At 37.1% G+C, this 21,047-nt stretch overlaps 1 protein-coding gene across 3 annotated transcripts in view; it reads right to left on the reverse strand.

Moving 5' to 3' along the window:
* Positions 1 to 12,255: 12,255 nt before the first annotated feature.
* Positions 12,256 to 21,047, reverse strand: part of XKR4 (XK related 4) — a 455,755-nt gene continuing 446,963 nt past the window's right edge. For 2 of the 3 annotated variants that reach the window (XR_006820970.1, XR_006820969.1), the window contains exon 4: positions 12,256 to 20,133. The gene's annotated coding sequence lies outside the window, so the exon portion shown is untranslated. The remainder of the gene's footprint in view (positions 20,134 to 21,047) is intronic. The other variant, XR_006820972.1, reaches the window with a different exon arrangement.

Below are 21,047 nucleotides of genomic sequence, written 5' to 3' on the forward strand. Positions count from 1 at the left end.
TCTATAAAGAACTTCTCAAACTCAACACACACAAAACAGATAATCATATTGAAAAATGGGCAGAAGATATGAACAGACACTTCTCCAATGAAGACATATGAATGGCTATCAGACACATGAAAAAATGTTCATCATCACTAGCCATCAGGGAGATTCAAATTAAAACAACATTTAGATACCACCTGACACCAGTTAGAATGGCCAAAATTAGCAAGACAGGAAACAATGTGTGTTGGAGAGGATGTGGAGAAAGGGGAACCCTCTTACCTGTTGCTGGGAATGCAAGTTAGTCCAGCCACTTTGGAGAACAGTGTGGAGACTCCTGAAGAAATTAAGAATAGAGCTTCCCTATGACCCTGCAATTGCACTGCTGGGTATTTACCCCAAAGATACAGATGTAGTGAAAAGAAGGGCCATCTGTACCCCAATGTTTATTGCAGCAATGGCTACGGTCGCCAAACTGTGGAAAGAACCAAGATGCCCTTCAACGGATGAATGGATAAGGAAGTTGTGGTACATATACACAATGGAGTATTATGCCTCCATCAGAAAGGATGAATACCCAAATTTTGTAGCAACATGGACGGGACTGGAAGAGATTATGCTGAGTGAAATAAGTCAAGCAGAGAGAGTCAAGTATCCTATGGTCTCACTTATTTATGGAGCAGAACAAATAACATGGAGGACATGGGGAGATGGAGAGGAGAGGGAGTTGAGGGAAACTGGAAGGGGAGATGAACCATAAGAGACTATGGACTCTGAAAAACAACCAGAGGGTTTTGAAGGGGCGGGGGGTGGGTGGGAGGTTGAGGAACCAGGTGGTGGGTAATAGGGAGGGCACATACTGCATGGAGCACTGGGTGTGATGCCAAAACAATGAACACTGTTATGCTGTAAATAAACAAATAAATGAATAAAAAAAAAAAGGAGGGCATTTGAAGTAATGACCACTGGGTGTTATATGTAACTGATAAATCACTAATTTCTACCCCTGAAATGAATAATAATGATAATAATAATAATAGTAATAATAATAATAAATATATACATGAACTTTGGAGGGACCCAACTCAGCCTATAAATACATATCAGTGAAGCAGAGTTGTCAGTGAGGGCTTAGGATGAGGGTGGAAGGGAGAGAGACAAGGTTGAACCAGACATTGATTATTTTGTGTTGTCCTCCTTGCCCTTCCCCATCCCTACCTTCAGCTTGCCTAGACTACCCCTCATCCTACCAGGTGGTATGGTGCCTGGAGAAACTCAGGCATAAATTCCAGGTTGAGTTTATGCATCTGCAAGCCAGGTTTGGCCATGCTCAAAATGAAGAAATTTGGTAAGACAGGTAGAAAGCTGACAGGTGCTTTATTTTGATAGAGGTCATGTGAAGGTTTCTTTCCAAACTCTTCTTTGCATATTTTCCCATTGGAATCAGCTGCACACATGAAGGTCACAGCAAACCACAGAATCCCACTGGGTTTCCAGACCCCCATACCTGCTCTCCCATCTCAATAGTACTTCTTCAAGTGTTGCTTTGCATGGAGAATGGCAAGAATCAACATTCATCCTCTGTAAGCCCACTTGAATATATTTTCCAAAATATCATTGAATATCTGATTCTGTTTGAAATTATCATGAGAGTAAATTTATAAATAAAGGAGCTGCTATTTGCCAAATGTGGCTGCATTAAATTGACTTGAAACTGAAGCATATACGCTATGGGGAAAAAATAAAAAAACATATATGTGAATCTCATTTGAAACATTTTGGGATCAGCTGCTTTGAAATGTAGTGGCTTTACCTGTTACGACATTTCCAGGACATTATTTTACCTGTCTTTTAAAAAAATTTTAAATCAGTTGCTGCTTTTAGCAAAGACTTCCTTACTTTCTAATTGCCCTAAATTTCTTTTCTTATTGAAGACATGTTTAACAATTGAATTCATTATTTTAGAAATTAATGACTTTCGTTTGTTAGCAACTGCCCATCATGGCAGAGCTCCCAAGGAAGTATTAATCCAAAGAAATCTGTAAAAATGTTATGTATCTAATTAGATTCAGTGAATAGAGAATAAAATTTCAGACTTGAGAAGGGAGGGCTGTTACAAATTGCTGGTACTGAACTGTGTCACTCCCCAAATTCATATGTTGAAGCCCTGACTCCCAATGTGATGGTATTTGGAGGTAGGGTTTTTGGAAGGTAAGTGGGGCTAGATGAGGTAATGAGGGTGGTGTCCTCAAAATGGGATTAGTACCCTGAAAGAAGAGACCAGCGCTTGCTTTCTCTCTTTCTCTAGGACTCCTGAAGGGCCATGTGAGCACACAGAGAGAATACAGTAGTCTGTGAGTTGGGCAGTGGCTCCTCAGCAGGAATGGAATCTGTCAGCCCCCTGATCTTGGATTTCCCAACTCCCAGAACTATAAGAAATAAATGTCTCATGTTCAAACCCATTCAGTTGACTTTGTTATAGCATCCTGAGCTGATGAGGACACAAATATTCTTACATGATGATCATATCTGATAGCTTTCTGAGCAGTTCCAAGCTTTCTGAGCTTCAGGGTGAGGAAAGCAGCCAGTCCACGTAAACCCTCTGTTCCTTATTAGCTCAAATGTAAATACTGATCAGTCTGTTTGTTCTGTCATGATCCCATTAGCATCCCCCAAACAGGAACAAAGTAAAAACATGAATCAGCAATGTTTGAGATTTCTTTGTGTTCTATGTGTCTAGCCCTCTGTGAGTCACTAGGCATGCAATGGTCAATAAGACAAAATGGTCCCTGTTGTTATTGTGCTTATATTCTTCTTGGGGAGATAATGAGAAAATAGACAATATGAGGACAAATGTTCTGAAGGCAGAGGAACTTGATGTAGTGGGAGATTCAAGAGCTCCTAGAAGGAGTATACAGAAAAGCTGAGATTAAAGGTGGTCAGGAGCAGGAAAAGTTAAAGGGACAGGAAGAGTTCCAGGCAAAGAACTATTTGAGAAACTGAAATAATTTCTTTTTGACTAGAACAAAGTGAGGAGAGGGTGTCATGAGAGATGAACCTGAAAAAAATTACTCCTTTAGAGATGATGCTGGTCTTTCTAAGCCACAGGAGTTTTACGTTATTTTAAGGGCACTGATGAACAACTGAAATTTAATGGCAAAAACTTGATCATATTGGCATTTTCAAAAGGTCCTTCTTGTTTCTATGTGCAATGAATTGGACTGGAAGAAGAAAAGGAGCCAGTGATTCCCAGTACCTGGAAAAGTTTTAACAATCAGGATGGATGATAGAACTGGGGAGAATTTAGTAGAGATATTTAGGAGGTAGACTCACTTTGGTAATTGGATGCTGGATGAGGTGAGGAAGAAGGAGAAGTCAAGGAAGACATATAGATTTCTGATAATTACACATAGATCAAATAAAGGAAAACAATAACCCACTTGACTTTTTAAAAGGTCTATGGGGACCTTGTGAGAACCAGACTGAAATGGCCTGAGGAGTTAAGGGGAAGTGAAGAAATGGGGTTAAGTTGTGGGGGGGCATTCTTCATTGGAACACTGTTCACTGAAATCCATCATTGCCTACTTGCCACATAGTATATAGCTGGGAAAGAATGATGTGGGGGAATACCAAAATATCATGTTTCTATGATACAGGGCAGATGGATTTCTAGAATTGGGATTTTGTCAATTGATGATATTTCTCATGATTTCTTATAGGTTCTGGTGAGGTTGGAACAGGGGATTTTTGACAGATCTTCACTCCTGTCATTCCAACACTATTATGTTGATTAGAGTGGCCCAACTTAGTGACTGTTTACATAGAAGCTAGAGACCCCAAATCACTGTTTATAGCTTTCAGTTTAATTGAAAATAAAAAGATAGATCCTGGTTGAACACCTGGTCAACGAATTCTTTTGGTCTGATCGTAGGAAGGGTTGGGAAGAGATATGATTTCCTCTGGCTTCCCAAAGAAGTAACACTGTTTGCTCAGAGAAATTTCGAAAGCCCTTACTCAATGAAGAGTCATTCCTTAGAGTCTCAGTTCTTCTAAGACTGGAATGGGTATCTCGAAGGGAAGCTGTCCTAGGTAATTTTCTAGGGAAGGAGTCAAGTTCTGTCTTCCAACATGGCCCCCTCCCCCCCTTTTTTTTTTGTCCCAACCCCTTTCTCTGCCTACACAGTCCAAAGTTTGGAGGACAATCCCTTCCCTTCCTCCAACTCACCAGTCCTGATGAGGTTTCTTTTTGGCGTATGTTTTCCTGCTCTGGCCTGTCAGGCAGGTCCTCCATTCAAGTCACTTGTCTTCTAGTCACAAATTCAGGGTGATCCCAGTCCACCCCATCGACTGTGGTATTAAGCTCTGCTCTCAGTTTGATGGTACTGGCATGTGTCTTTCTGACTCAATTTTAATTCTGTTCCCCTGGGGTTGTCAAGAACACACCCTGCCCTTGCCCATGCTTTGCATCTCTGTGGTCAATTTGTATACTGCTATGTGGACTGTGGGGTTTCTGGAGACTTTTGTGACTGACATGATTTGGGTTTGATCATATAAGAAGATGGAAAGTTGTCTAAATCAATTAACTAGAGTTTAAATAAAAACTTGATATGTTAAAAAAAAAACCCAAAAACAAAAAAAAGGTTTATGGTCATTTAAGTTTAAAAAAAGAGTTATCTAAACAACATCTTAGTTTTCTTAATTTACCTATTTATTTGCTAGTTTTTTATTTACCTATTTATTCACTCATTTCATAATCATAGATTGGTGAGGGTCAGACATATCAGTTAGATGTGTTTTTGAAAATTCTCTGCAGTGTATTTTAAAAATGCTCACAGGTTGAGCGCTTGGAAGAGGGTTAGTTAGTCTGGGGAACTCAAGTAAAAGTCAAATTAGTAGTTCAAGTGAGAAGTAAAAAGAGTCGGTTTATTTGTTTATTTTTAAAGATTTTATTTATTTATTTTTGTGAGAGAAAGAGAACAAGCACCAGCAGGGAGAGGAGCAGAGGGAGAGGGAGAAGCAGACTCCCTGCTGAGCAGGGATTCCCAATGTAGGGCTTGATCCCAGGACCCTGGGGTTCATGACCTGAGCAGAAGGCAGACACTTAACTGACTGAGCCACCCAGGTGCCCAACAATCAGTTTAATAGTTTAAGGTAAGAAATGATAAAGATGTGAGTAGAGCAGCTGGAATAGATTTGAGACATTTCAGTGCTATATTTAGCAGGATTGGGTGGCAGAATATTGGGAAAGAGGATACAAATAGTTGAAGACAAAAGAGGTCTTTAGCTTGATGTGCCATTTACAGTAGTGCTAACTGAATAGAGAGAATCTAAATGACAACGACTTAAGTTCTTTACATGTTGCATTTCAGTTGCTTATGGAAAGATTGAGGAGTGAAATCTGGCCAGCAATCAAAGTGATCTGTATATGGTCAGGGATGATATTTCAAGGCTAAGGATTAACACTAATAATCTATTTCGGTATTTTTTTTTTTACATATTTACTTATGTTTATGCTTTCAAATTTGAAAATCAACCAATCTGAGATAGTTTGCAAAGATACCGACACACCACAAAAACAAAAAGCAAAAAACAAAACTTAAAATGAGAAATTTTCAGAGTGGATTTGTCAATAGATAACTGAAATGTAAGTTTTGAAAAAACCTAGAGTCTGAAGTACACACCATACACACACACACACACACACACACACACACACCCCTTTACATATTGCTAGAGGTAGGCTTCGCTGAATTTCCTATGACCCATTGCATAGTGGGAAACATTTGATTCACCATATAACTAAGACAGAAGTGCTCTTTGGTGTTATAACTATCCTTGGACTGAGATCTGAAAGGCAATTCTTCTGTGTTCTCTATAGAGAACAGTTTCTTAATGATATCCACAGAACAAATTTAATAAGTGATCTTATGGTTTTTTTTAAACCATGTAAAATAGTCCAGTGGCATAACACAAAAGACAGTTTGTTCCAAGTGATTGCTTATGGAGAAGATGATGAAATCCAGGTTTACAAGCTGTCTGGTTTCAACAATAACAACAAAAAATAAAATCTAGATCTAGAAAGATCACAAAAGGTTGCTGTAGACCATATCTAGTTAGTAGACATTGTTTTTGACATGTAGAATTTAGAAAATGGAATTATATGAATTATTTAAAAGATCATCAAGGATTTTCAAATTAAAAATCTATACAATATGATATGATATATTTTGTTTTTTGCTTCTCTTGAACCATTAGAAGACCTTGTACCATGGAGTCTGCTTCCTGTATGGCAGCCATTGGGTAGCTCTGTCTTTAGATGAGGAATGTGCTTTTTATTTAGCCATAGACCTCACTCACTTATGTTATTTACCTGCTCCCACAGATAAGAAATTTGCAACTTCTGCTGAAGAGAAAGATGTAGACTGCATGCCATACAGGCAATCCTTAATGTGTATTATTCATTGCAACTTTAGATAATTATGGTGTGACAGAGACTATAAGGTTATATACTATAATAAAAATTTGGAACACTGGTAGTATATATATCAACACTTTTTTTAAAGCAGAGCTATACATTTTTTTTTAAAGATTTATTTATTTATTTGACAGAGAGAGATCGTAAGTAGGCAGAGAGGCAGACAGAGAGAGTGAGAGGGAAGCAGGCTCCCTGCTGAGCAGAGAGCCCGATGTGGGACTCGATCCCAGGACCCTGAGATCATGACCTGAGCCGAAGGCAGCAGCTTAAACCACTGAGCCACCCAGGCGCCCCCAGCAGAGCTATACATTAACACCCAATTGCACTTGAGTTAATACTGATATCTTGTTATGAATTAAAAAAATTGTGCCTGAGTATAATGTCACTCTCTCTTCCCCAGAGGTCAGAGGAAGGAAACCTAGCATGCACGGTAAAGGTTTTCCTCAGAAAATTGTTTTGGATTCCCACTGACGTAGGAAGAATAGTTGATGGAAGTCCCAAATGTCTAGGTCTGATGATGTAGCCTTAAATACATTAAAGTTGGTGTTCTACCCAAAGAACCATAATTTTGTTTAATGTAATTTCTTAATGAACCCTCCAATTAAGCAAATTGTATCTTAGATAATTGAATATATTGCTTGCTAGATATATTTACACATTGCTTAAATTTAGAGGAATATTTACAACATTTATGATCTGGATGTAGAAATCTCAATCTACTCAGTCAAACACTGATTAGCTAGACATTAGGTTTTCTGTAAAGACTTGACCTAATTCATGCCAGTAAGATAATTTTGTCAGCACATAGAATGTTTCTTTCCAATATAAGAGTTGAGTTGGAAGAAAGGGGATGTACTCAGTTCACCCAAAATGAGCATCAAGTCCTTAAGATGCGAATTAATGAGAAGACATAGGGGCAGAACACATTTTTGTTTCACCCACTGGAAAGATTCACCAAATAATACTTGATAGTCTTGCTGTTCACAGTAGTTTTGCCTAAATCTCAACAGAGATGGAAGAAAATTGAGTTTATACAGGGTATGAAACCAACAGGTAAGCCAAGGTCAATAATACTAACAACCTTATGTGATCCTGACACATTTTTCCTGAAGGCAATAGAGAACAGGACAGAAATCAGTAGTGAAATAACTAAACCCCAAATTTCTGATTTGCATGGAAATCTATTCTGGGAAATCCATTCCTGGATCATATCAAAAAGAAAATGGGAACATATTTGGGATGGCATGTCTAATGAGTAAATGGTTCTAAAATCTGAGGGAATAGATGCTCTTTTATTTATTTTTTAAATAGGAGCTTATATGTCTGAGCCTACTGAGATGAGATATTGTTAGTACTCTTCTATGTACAAGAGTAATGAGAGTCTTAGAAGTGGCCCAGAAGCTAGCCTTAAGACAAGAAGAGGGCTGAGGAAGGAGCTTCGAGAATCACCATATTTCAGAGAAGTCCCACTAAGAGAGGAAAGGGAGAACACAGAAAGGTTGAAAGAGACTCAGTGGGGGAATCACACCCTTACTTGCATCCAGAAAAATCAAGCGGTAGATAGAGCAAAGAGGTCATTGAACTTGGGAATAAGCAACCTATTTAGATTTTTGAGGCTTAATTCATTAGCAGTAACATCTTAGCTATTACTAAGTTACAGCCACTGAACTGGTTGATTTCTTTAGAGACTTGACTACCACCACCCCTTAAATGAAGAAAATTAAGTTGCAAGAATTTAATGAATTTATTTGTCTCTAGTAAGTTTCATTTATTCATTCCATCAAAACCCAAACCATGATGTGATTTCTACTCTGAGGGAATTGACACTTTTAAAAATTTATTTATTTTTGTTTTTGAATGAATAAAGAAAAGGGAGAAGACAAGAAGAGGAGGAAGAGAGAGAGAAAGGGAAGGAGGGACAAAAATTAAGGTTTTAGTTTTGTCTTGGGCAATTTCGACATGATGGTAGACAGAATGAAAACAGTCCCAGAGAAGATGTGAAAGACAGGGGAGAGGAGTTGGAGTGATATCCTATAAATGAAATAAAAAGTCATGGATTCGTAAAACACAGGGTGAAGTTTAAGTCCTGGGAAAAGACATAGGAGTATCTTTTTGAGACAGTGGCAAGGATAGTTGTGAATACAGATAGATTCTGATTTTCAGGAGGAGGGCTAGAGTTTATATCTTTTATTTGTCTGTGAGTTAGAAAAGCAGAGAGGGTTTCTGTTACGTGAAGTGTAGGTGCTACTTTATTTTGACACTACTGAATAACCACAAGTGTTTTCTTTGCAAGTCTCCTCCAACAGTCCTGGCTTCCTGCATGCATGTTCCTTCCCAAGGTTCCTTCTCATCTCCTGTCTTTTTTATTTTATTTTATTTTTTAAAAAGATTTTCTTTATTTATTTGACAGAGAGAGACAGTAAGAGAGGGAAGACAAGCAGGGGGAGTGGAGAGGGAGAAGCAGGCTTCCTGTGGATGCCTGATGCCAGGTCTCCATCCCAGGAACCTGGGGTAACTACCTGAGCCAAAAGCAGACACTTGAAGACTGAGCCACCCAGGCACTCCCTCCTTTTTAAAGAACTTACTCTGATTGTCTGAAAAATGCAGCCTTTTCCTAAAGTCTTTCCAGACCTAATCACTTTTTGTAAACCAGCTCTCAGCACAAATAATTCCGACAAACTTCCAGTTGCTGTCCTACATGGTTACATCTTTCTTTTAAAATTCTGTCAAATAAATTCAATTCACACCTAGCATAGCTGCCAATTTCATAGTCACTGATCACATGTGTGTCAGACAGGACTATTCTCAGGTAGCTGCATATTTATCCAGAGCCAATTCTCTCCTTTCAATATTCTTTGCTCATTATACCATTATTTGCTTGGTATTCACTGCGTTTTTATTTATGGTTTACCAAGACACTTGTTTCTTTGTTCTTTACTTTCAGAATGAGGTGTTAATAATTGATATTGTTATTGAATACAAGAAAGATATTTTACAAGTATTTTTTATTTGTACTTGTTATAGCATATTTCATTATAAGGATACGGCATAAATTTTTTCCAATTTTTCCTGCTATAAAGATCTTTGTATATCTATTTTAGGATATTTGTCTAGTCTAGTAGGCTCAGTAATTTTTTTTTCCAGTTGATTTTTGGAAAACAGTGTTCTTTCTTTAAGGGAAGTAATGGAAATATATATCTCCTTAGCCTACATCCTTATTGCTTATAATCTTGTTCTCTCTTTCTTTAATGAAACTTGAAAAATATTTGCCATCTCAGGTGACATTAGTATACTATTTTGTAGTTGTACTTTTTCAGAGTGATATATTTAATCTGTATTGAGAGTAAGAGGTGTCCCTAGTGGTGAACTGGTTATTCCAAGACCACTTATTGAAGGGGCCATCATTTTTCTACTGATTTAAAATTATCATTATCATGTACTAAATTTACTTATATAATATGTACAGATTCTTTTTCTAACTTTAAAATATATTCTTTTGTTGGTCGTACACTGTTATTGTAACTTATAATAGGTTGGGAGGGCAAAGTTCCATCACTACTCTTATTTAAAAACAAAATACTTGGTTATTTTAGTGTTTTTATTCTCCCATATAAAATTTATGATCATTTTGTGAAGTTTTATAAAATACATTTGTGGCTTAGTGGCTCTGTTTTATGTTCAGTTATGTTTCTAGCTTAATAAGAGGCAAATTTCATTTTTCACTGCATTTAATTTTCACATTTAGGAATGGAACATGTTTTTCTTTTTAGAAAATTTCCCCTTAAATATGAATCTTATTTGTTTTCAGATTATAATAACAATACCCACTCATTGTAGAGAACATAGAAAAACAAAAATAGCCATTTCTTTTCCTCCTTGTTTTTTTTTTTTTTTAGATTTTATTTATTTATTTGAGAGAGAGAATGAGAGAGAGAGAGAGCATGAGAAGAGGGAGGGTCAGTGGGAGAAGCAGACTCCCTGCCAAGCAGGGAGCCCAATGCGGGACTTGGTCCTGGAACTCCAGAATCATGACCTGAACTGAAGGCAGTTGCTCAATCAACTGAGCCACCCAGGCACGCTCCTCCTTGGTTTTGAAACTCAGGTAGGGAGTTGAGCTAATCATACTCATGACTGAGCTAACTGTACATTGCTGGTTCATGGAATGCTCCTCTAAAAGTCAGAAAAAGCTAACTGCTGAAACAAACAACCCCAAATGTCAGGCGCTCAACCCAATAGAAGTTTATATATTGCTTGTTTCCATTTTGGTTCAGCCATGGTAAGGTAGGGAACTCTGCTCCATCTGCTCATTCAGGGATCCAGGCTCCTTCCTTGGTGTGACACCTTCCCCATCCCATCCTCTTGCAAGCTGTGTTAGATGCTCCTGGCATAGTCTGTGCAGAGCTTTACTTTTACTACCAAATAATGTATAATTAATGTATCTGGACTTATTTCTCTATTGCACTGTATCCTTTAAGAAGATTATATGTTTTATTCATATTTACAACCCCAATATCATGCATGTCAATTTTGCTGTGATTTTCAAAAATACTTGTTAAAAATCACAGTGTAAAAAATATAAATGCTTATGAAAAAGACTAGAAAGAATTGCATCAAAATGGATTTGTATTTTTACATTTAGCACATGTTACTATTATAGCAATAAAGACAACTAATAGGGGCGACTGGGTGGCTCGGTGGGTTAAAGCCTCTGCCTTTGGCTCAGGTCATGATCTCAGGGTCTTGGGATTGAGCCCTACGTCGGGCTCTCCGCTCAGCAGGGAGCCTGCTTCCTCCTCTCTCTCTGCCTGCCTCTCTGCCTACTTGTGATCTCTCTCAGTCTGTCAAATAAAAAAAAAATAAAAAAAAAAAGACAACTAATAAATTACTCTGAAAGGAAACAAGTGAATTCTTGAAATTTTTTTCATTGTTCCTTCTAATAGTTTTATCTGCTTCTATTTGGTATTGATAGTAGTTTCTACACATATATTTAGAGCTTATGCTGCATTTCTGTTTTATAAAGGAAGGCTTTTATTTCTTTTTAAAAGATTTATTTGAGAGGGAGAGTAAGCAGGGGAGGAACACAAGGAAAGGGAGAAGAAGAGAATCCTAAGCAGACTCCCCAGTGAGTGCAGAGACCCACATGGGGCTCAATCTCACAGCCCTGAGATCCTGATTTGAACTGCAACCAAGAGTCAGATGCTCACCTGATTAAGCCAGCCAGGTTTCCCTAGAGGAAGGCTTTTATAAACCAGTAGAACTCTTACTGAACTGTATAGAAAGTAGAAAATTTCCTTAAAACAAAAACAGACTATTTTAAGAAAAACAATTATATAAAGCATAAACCCTACTTTTGTAGAAAAATCAGGAATTTAGACACATCATCTTTTTTAAAAGTACTTTTGTTCATTCACAGTTTTTCCTTTTATTAATGTTTAGAAAAGTTATTTAGATTTTTAACCCTCTGCAATCTGAAACAGCTCTTTGCTTTTATAGTGGTTCTAGAGAAACATTCTTTAGCAATTTTCAGAAATAAGTTAATGAAACATATCTTAGAAATTGATATAATTTCATTTTAAATTTATTTCAGATTCGACAGAATTCATCTTTATTTATTTTCAGGTTTAAATCATTTTATCTTGAGACTATGCCTGAGAATATGGTCTTCTTCCCCATCTTCCCGTCTTAGACCTGCAATGACTGCTCTCTTCCTAGACTTAGAAAGAATCAAGAACTCAGATATCTGTTAAAATGACCACAGTGTACTTTATTTAATGATTTTGGTACCTTGTGTTGCAATAAAATAAAAAAAAAATCTACAAAATCCAAATATATAAAATTTCAAGTTTTCTTTTTTTTAAAGTTTTACAAGAAAAAATCATGTAACCAAGGAAATTTGTTCATTATGAAGCACTACTTTCCACTTCATTTCATCACAAATTGCAACTTACTTAACAGACCAAAATAACTATGGTATTATAGTACATCAAATACTCCACACACTGTGCTTTCAACTAGAGCACATGGGACCACGGCCTGAGACGGCGGCCTCCAGCCAATAAAGACACTCTTACAATCCGAACGCTAAAGGAATGTTTGGATACATGGAGTTTGAATATATATATTTACAGGAAGGAAAAAAATTAATAACTAGTTTAATTCTTCATTTCAAATAAAATTCCAAATATATTTGTACAATGTTTACAAAGTAAAAGCACAAGAAATGCCAAGGTTATCATTCGGGTCCAGGCACTGTGCTCGTACTGGGGGAAATGTCTACACTGTTCCCTAAACACACACGTTTGGTCTCTCAGACCTTCTGGAATGGTCATGGGAGAGAGAAGCACAGGAATGGCAATTTTGCACAATCGGAATGTCATGCAGAGTTGACAACAGGGAACTGAGAAATGATTGGTCCGTTCTCTTGTTTGATGTTCATCTGCCACCTGTTACGTTTTCTTTTCAGAGATAGATTTAGAACAAACAAAAAAAATTGAACAGGGAGAGGAGCACAAAATGTTTAAGGCAAATTAAGAAAATATAGAGCAGCTTCTCTTCGTGTTACGTGGAAATGAGATTTTACCCCAATCAAACTTAGAAACAAACAAAATTAAAGAACAACCTCCTGAGGTTGGGTTTCTTATATCATATACAAATTTTTGAAAATTTCTTTGCACCAAGTATCCTTTTGAAATTTTAAATGAAAAACTTGTTGGTTACAAAGTGCATGATTTCATGTTTCTAAATAAAAGAACAGTAGCTGAGGTAGTTAGATGTGAAAATTAGTTACTTAAAATAACTGCAGAATGAAGAACAAATATCAGTAGCAAAAATCCTTGCCATTTGGAAGCAGGTTTATATTGTGCAATGGTTTGATGCTCCTTTTTTAAAAAAAACTAGATGTTATTAATGAAATCAGAATATTAAGTAGTATTTGTTTCTAACTTGCTAGGTAAGATGTCACTACAGACAAAGTCTGTATTCCTGGTAGCTTTGTTTGTGACTCATGTTTTCACCATTTCTGCACTGAAGCTATAACATAAAATGGCATTACTTATCATTACTAGAAACTTCTGATCTAAACTGTAAAAAGAATTCAGTTAAAACCAAGGAAAGAACCAACAGGAAAGATGATGTTGCTCATACTTTACAATGTTTGTTTGTTTGTCTTAGCCCTAAATTCCATGTACTATTTGGTTTCAAAGGTGTGGTAACCTCTGGCTCATTGGTTGCCCTCCTTGCTCTGAGAATGGGAAAAACCCAATTTGTATGTCTTACAACATCTTGCTCTCCAGGCTACTGAGCTGTCTGGTAACTGAGAAGAAAAGCAGAGACAATTTAATAGAGGCAAAGTTCTTACCCAAGTCCCCTCTCCTCCTGCCACCTTCACTAAAGAGAAGCTTCAGGTGAGACCTTCAATAAATAATTTGCTGAAAACATTTTTTAGCTATCTAATACCATCTAGATATGAAAGGAGCTTGCTGATAATAATATACCAGGAATAAGAGTGGGTATAAATAAATTGGCAGGCATTACTTTGGAGCAAAATAGAATTTCCTATGTGTTTTCTGCCACATGTTTATGAGATAGAATTAACTAGAAGTAATAAAAGTTGGCAACTGCATTTATGAAGCATCACATACATGATAATTACATATTGGCTGGTCCATGACAGTATAGTCACATGTATCTTTGCTAAGAATTTGTTTTCTAAAAAAGTCTACTATTTTCAGGGAAGACTGGCCAGTTTCATGTGGGCTGGAAAGACTTAAGGGTAGAATATAGGGGGTTCAAATTTCCCTTTTCCCAGTAATTAGATGTATAGTTTCTGTCTGATAACATGCTGTCTCCACCTGTTTTTTCATCTCTTTGGTGAATAATTTCATTTCTATCATTTCAAAGAGTTGTCCAGTTCTACTACTTTTAGATTCTGTTTTGTGCCTTTGTTGTAAAGCCTCCCAATTATGAGTTATCCCCATTGCACCTGGCCAACCCCTCAAAAAGGCCGCCACACCTTTTCTTATTTGCATACCCCTGAATCTAGTGCAGTTAACTTCAGTTTTCTTGCACAAAAATAATAGAAAGACATGTATATTTCCCTTTGGAAACAAGGATATTCTGCTGCACTTTTGGTTTGAAAAATATTGATGCTTGGGACTGGAAAAAAGATCAGAGAAATTCAAATAATTTTGACTCACACTTCTCATATTTTGAGTCTAAAAAATGGTATTTATCTTAAGTCTGATATGGCAACATAAACATTTTTTTAATGGATCAGATAATTGCCTAGGTTAAATTCATGCTTCAGAAAATTTAATTCCATGCATTAGAAATATTTCACCAATCTGAAATTTTAAGCTATACACCAGCAACTAGATTTTAGAATCCAGAAGAGATTGTGTTGAATGTGTACATTATGTTTCTCCAGGCACAACATGATTTTAAACCCACTTAACAAGATAAACTTTCTGAAACCTTAGCTCATATTTTTAAAAGCATGCATTTTTTTGGCAAAAGAATATAATTATCAACTAAGGGCACAATGACAATATTTATGTACATAACTTTCTCCCATGAAGTTGCATCTTTCAAACATTACCTGAATGGTTAGTATAGTTCCATGGTTGTATTCCTACTTTACAATATTGCCTCCATGACTCAAAAATGACAAATATTTATAACTCCAAATTATGTTATTTAGCACTAGTTCTTACCAGGACTAAATATTTAAGTCAGAAAAAGCATTTGCTTTTGGGAGAAGTTGTATAGGATTTTCCCTATGGTTGTTTTCCCACCATCTCCTTTGTTCTATAGTTGTACACTCAGATCTATGCATGTGTAAGTATACTTGTAAATCACTATATAGAAGCCCTTGTGTAAACACTTCTCTGAAAAATTTAAAATTTATTTATAATCTGAAAATAAACCAACTCAGAAGTTCGAAGAAATAAGGCTTTACATTCTTTTATTGGGTTGCAAAGGGAGAGATGTACCATCTTAGGGATGAAAAAGAATGTCACCATAAACAACAAAATCTAATCCCAATAATATCTATTAAAAATGTTCCCTCCTGGTAGCAGATTCCAGAACACCCCTTGGCAATTATTAGTCCTGAACTCAGGTATTGTGCAGGTATTCTGGAAAATGCAAGTTGGGATCAGCATGCGAATCAGGGATTAGGCATCAGAAGGAGCCCAGTCCTCTGGATACATTTAATAAATATTTAGTAAAATGCAACTTGGCTAAGAGGAAAATTGCCATTCTATATGAAGCTTCTCAATGTTTGTATGAAAGGAGTTCATTTTTCTCATTAAAAAGCTGATAATTAAAAAAAAAGTTCTATATAGACCTTTGAAGAAAAGGTTTCACATCTGTGAAGTGACCATGAATAATTATACTCTCTGCTTGGTGACTTATTGCTGTCATGTTGCTAGGCTGTCTCCACCCCCCCCACCCCACAGCCTTTTCAGGGCTGCACACAGGCCTCCTTTGTGCTGATGCTAGTTGTCAAGTGTCAAAGCACTTTATCAACTTAGTTCATCTTCACAACACCATTATGAGGTAGGTAGATAAAGGTTATCTCTCTTTTACATATGGAACAAAAGAGGCTGAAGAGGAGTTTCTGAGGCTGAAGTGACAAACCAGGAATGAGGACTCCAGTGACTCAGCTTCCACGCCCTTGTGTTTCCACTGGTGGACCAGGGCCCGTCCATGTTTTTGTCTCCAGAAAGGAATAGACTTCATAGTGTAAAACGATACTGTTTCAGAGAATATATTTCAGTATATTATAAAAAGTCATTATAGTCAAAACAGGGATTTTTAGTTTTCTACTAAACCATAAATTCTATTCAATTACTACATAATAAAAGATAACTGAAACGAAGTGCTGAATGTTTTTGTAGTTGCCAATTGATTGTTGCCTCTTCATTGCCAGCTGACTGAAACATTGAACTAAATATCCTGTTGGTAACATGAAGGTACAAAGATTTGGAAGAGGATTGAGTGAAGTAAAAATCTCAAGGAAAAAGGAAAGCGGAGCCAAATCAGGTTGGTATGTACATCTGTGATAGGAAGTAGCAGCTCTCTTGGCCTGGAAGGCTTTCACAGGTTTGGGACTAGCAAACCGTTCAAAGGGGCATCCAAAGGAGCACCCAAAGGAGCATTGACAAAACACAATTAGCACAGAGCAGTGACACCTAGCGGCTGGAAGCCCTTGCTACACAAGGTGGAGCACCCATTTTGATTTCAGGGAAACTTCTGCAACTAATGGGAGGAGGGAGCCAACAAGGATGAGGACAGCTTACCCCATGAAGTCATTCTAAGTTGGCACTGAAATGGAGAATTTGACACAATCAAAACACTACCTAAGAATGTACAAAACAAGTATTTAGATTTTCTCCGGAAATCCTCTCATGACCTTTGCATAGCTGCATACCTTCGATGTGCCTGCTTACAGTTAATGCCTCAGAGTGAGTTCTGCAACAGAATCTCACGGAAAATAAAATCAGTCGGAATAACTTGCCTGCGTTTCTGTCCAGCTTCAGAACAGTAAATGGGGTAAGCACACAATTTGAGGAAATACACTCACCAATCCAGAGCCCAATCAGATGAAACAAGGCAGAAAATGTCCACAGATAATCACAAATACAAGAGTCACGTGACTATTGCAAACTTCCTTCCGGAACGTGAACTTCCCTTTGATGACATTTTCTCTTTTCCATGACTACAAAGGAAACACTAAGGTTCCAATATGTATAACCAGTGAGTCCTTGACAATCAAAAGGACATCAACAAACCAAGTCAAAAAAAAAAAAAATGCATTTTATTGAAATTGGGAAAAAAATGCTTTTACTTCTGTCAACACCAAAACATGCACCATAAAATAACTGCATTAAGTCCTTTACATTATTTTTCTGCTTGAATGATGTAATCCTTAAAATGAAAACTTCCTATTTGAAGAATAAAAACTTAACAAACTTGTATTTCTCTTGAACAATCCTGTCAAGTAGACTTTGGGAACAATGAAGATTATGTGAAGAACAGGGGGGCAATTATAGAATCAGAAAGGATGGAAAGGAACTGAATAAAACGTTTCCTTGGCAGGAAGAAGCAGAGTGGCAGGCCTCCAGAACGGTCTTTCTGAAGGAGGTCTGTGCCATAATCACATCTAAATACCCCCGGAACAACTCCCAAACCTCTTCCATTCATGTGTTTGCCAAAAGTAAATAAAAATCAAATAGCATTTGCTCTGCATTATTTATTCCTCTTTGCACAACAAAGAGATTTTGAGCAGCAGAATATCACCAGCAATAGATTACTGCACGAGAAAGTTAAATCTCATTACCTACAACACCTGAGCATTTTCTGTCTATCCAGACAACACCAGACAACCAGATGAAAAATTCTATCATTCAAACACATGCATTTTCCTAAGTATTCAAATGTTTGATGTCACAAAGACCAAATTTACTGCTTGAGTGACTTACTTCTTCACTTTTCATTGGATATTTGCTTTCGTGTGGACAGTTTTTATTTTTTAACAATGCCGTAGTGTCTACTTCAGTTTAGTGAAGATGGTTCAGCAATCATTTGGAAAATTCAGATGTTGAAAGCCCCTAAGTGAAAAGAAACTTACTCATGAGAAAAAAGAAAAAAATCAGAGCTTTAGGGCTATCAGCACTCTAGTGGTTTTGTGGATGGTGAAAAATTACTCAACTGTCCACTTTTTTTTTTCACTTCCATTATTCTAAAGATCATTCTCAAAAAATTATTTTTTTCTAAATTGGGGATAGATACACAGACCTAGGACATGTAAACCTGGTTTAGTGAATTTGAACACAGAGGCTCTCATGATGTCATGATATATTTACAATGGGATGATGAGTAAGGCCATAGTAACCCTGAATCTTGTTGCTGTTGAAAAGGAGGGCTAATTCAGTGGTTCATGTTCTACAAGCAGGAATACTTACAATACTTTTAAATATCTCATCTTGTAGTCCTTCAGAAGTTCTTGGTATGCAGAGCTAGCTAGCAGTATAGGGGCCAATGACCAAGGAGAGCTGTTTCCTTAAAGACAGAGTTACTACTAGTCTCAGACATGAAACCCATGATATTTTCTCTGTCTTCTGCCTTGGCCCTTCATATATGGATGTATCTATCCTCATAGTTAGGGAATGGCAGGGGCTACTTTGAACCTTTGCTCTGTAAAAAGGTAGATATTCCTGATGAGCAACTGGTAGACATCCTCTTCAATCACCTTCTGTCCCAACACAGCTTATAGCCTCTCACTCATGAGCTGTGCTTAAGAGGATTATTTATTGCCCCTGCGTCCCCACAGTCAACCAGCTCATTGTATGTTACAGAGTGTCTTTGTGCCCATTTTGGCTGTGGAGTTCAGGAAATTAAAATTTTCTTCAACTTATTAGTTTTCATTGCCTTGCAATTGAAAATAAATTACATGGTAGTAGGCCAGTGTTTGCCATTAAATTTCAGTGCTGGTGCCAAGAGTTAGTTCTGAAAAATGACTTTGACAGAATAGGGTATGCAGCACAATACTGACACTTCTATCTGGGACTACCATTCAGTAGCTCTCAAATCACTAAGATGGTCACTTGGCAATGAGAAACATCTTTGAAACCCAAGAAAAAGGATCCCTGCTTCTTTTCTAAAATTTTTCTGCTAGGTTGCTTTTTGGATAAACCTGATGACTTTCACTCATTCATCTAGGGTTCACTCCCGAAATTGTTCTACTAAAAGGTTAGACAGAAACTTTATAAAAACATAGGGATGCCTGATGCTTGCAAACTCTGAGACAATTATGTGAAGTATATTCACTCTTATCCTGCAACTCAACTCTTTCTTGGAAAACAGAGAAGCAAGTGGGAAAGAACCATGATTTTTTTAAATTATGAGACTATTTGTTTACTTTGAAATGAAGATTTAGGCAATAAGAATCTCTACTTGATCTCAGAGTTTGTAACTGACGTTTTGTCAGGTCTCAGAAACAACAGGAGGGCCAATACCATAAACTTAGGTACCTCGGTTTGAACCGGCAATGTCACCACTCAATTATCGAAGGTTAATTGCAGGAAGGCAGGAATCAAATTATTTAACAGTTACATCCATGCAGATTTTACCTCTGGAATGGAATTACAGATTCAATTTTCATAAATTCGTTATTACAATGCTGACAACAGTACTCTGAAGAAACCAAGTGAGGGCAGCCACGGTACTCAGACAGATCAATCATTAAAGAGATGACAATGACTTTTTTTTTTTTCATTTCCAAATAAGTAGATTTGTATCCATTTAAGGAGTCTCCATGACCCAGTACCTATTCTCTGAGCTATGCAAGCCCCAGGAATCCATTGACTTTTTTTTTTCTTTCAAAGCAGCGCTTAATGGCAAAAACAAATGGAGCAGATGAATATTCATAGCATGAATGATGAGGAAGCAAGTAGCACGAATTCATTAGTGCTCTACTTCACAGAGGTCTTTCTCTTCAGGCCTGGGTACAGCTTGGCACGGAACGAGGGCTCCTTCCCACTAACTGATTAATTTTCCCTCGCGGTAGCTTGGCTACAATATTACAAGTCAAGAATTTGCAAGATTAAGGGTCTGTTGCATTAATTAACGCAAATCACCTTCAGTAAAGCTTGACAAGTTCCAAGATGTTTCTGTAAAAAAAGAAGGGAATCGATACCATCAGCAATATACATCTTTGTGACAGTCGAGGCTCACATTTCTGAGTGACTGGCTCGTCCCCCTTCCCTTTCCTCATGGCACTAGAAAGATTTATTCCTCTTCTCAGGGCACCAAGCCTTTGATTCAGACCAAGGCAAAGGTTACACTCCAGGATTTCAGAACATATTTCAGCAATCCATTTCCTTTTCTATGTACAATACATTAGAAAGTTTAATAAGGAAAGTTGAATATTTGGGTTCTTTGAAAGAGGGATATAAAACGACAATTCTTTGACTAGCCGACAAATCTCCTTTGGTTACAGGATGGTGTGCTCTTGCTCCCAATTTCAATAGAATAAGAATTCACTGTGGGGCCCACAGAAAGACCAGGTCGAAGGTTAATTGCTAAGTTAACTTAACAGAACCCGACTCACTCATTTTCCAGAATCACAATGGACTGAAATGCTGATGTCGATTAAGGCACGTTTTACTGGTTTGTAATCAAAGTAGGAATTTCATACAATGATAGAAACCTGAGCTGTATTTTCAATCCACTGAGGGGTGATGTAGAACTTATTGATAAATGGATTAATTTGGAATAATTAAGAGTGTTGAGTTGATACAACCCCATACCAGAATGCCACTAGAACAGTTAACTTAAATTAGCTCAAACACAACATCTCCATTTGTTAATATTTGTAGCACTTAAATGAAATAAGAATTTGATTAGTTCCATTTTGATGCAAATCAAGCAATAGAGAGAGGAGAGGGCCACCAGCTTCATCTGATAGATGGAAGTATAATAAAAACATGAAACTTTACATTTTTTGAAATTCTAATAACAGAGTTAGGGGACAGGCTTTAATAAGAACACAAGAGAACATTTTGTGTTGGTACTGGGCTGGTAA

Source organism: Meles meles, chromosome 1 (genome assembly GCF_922984935.1).
Source record: "Meles meles chromosome 1, mMelMel3.1 paternal haplotype, whole genome shotgun sequence".
Lineage (NCBI taxonomy): Eukaryota > Metazoa > Chordata > Mammalia > Carnivora > Mustelidae > Meles > Meles meles.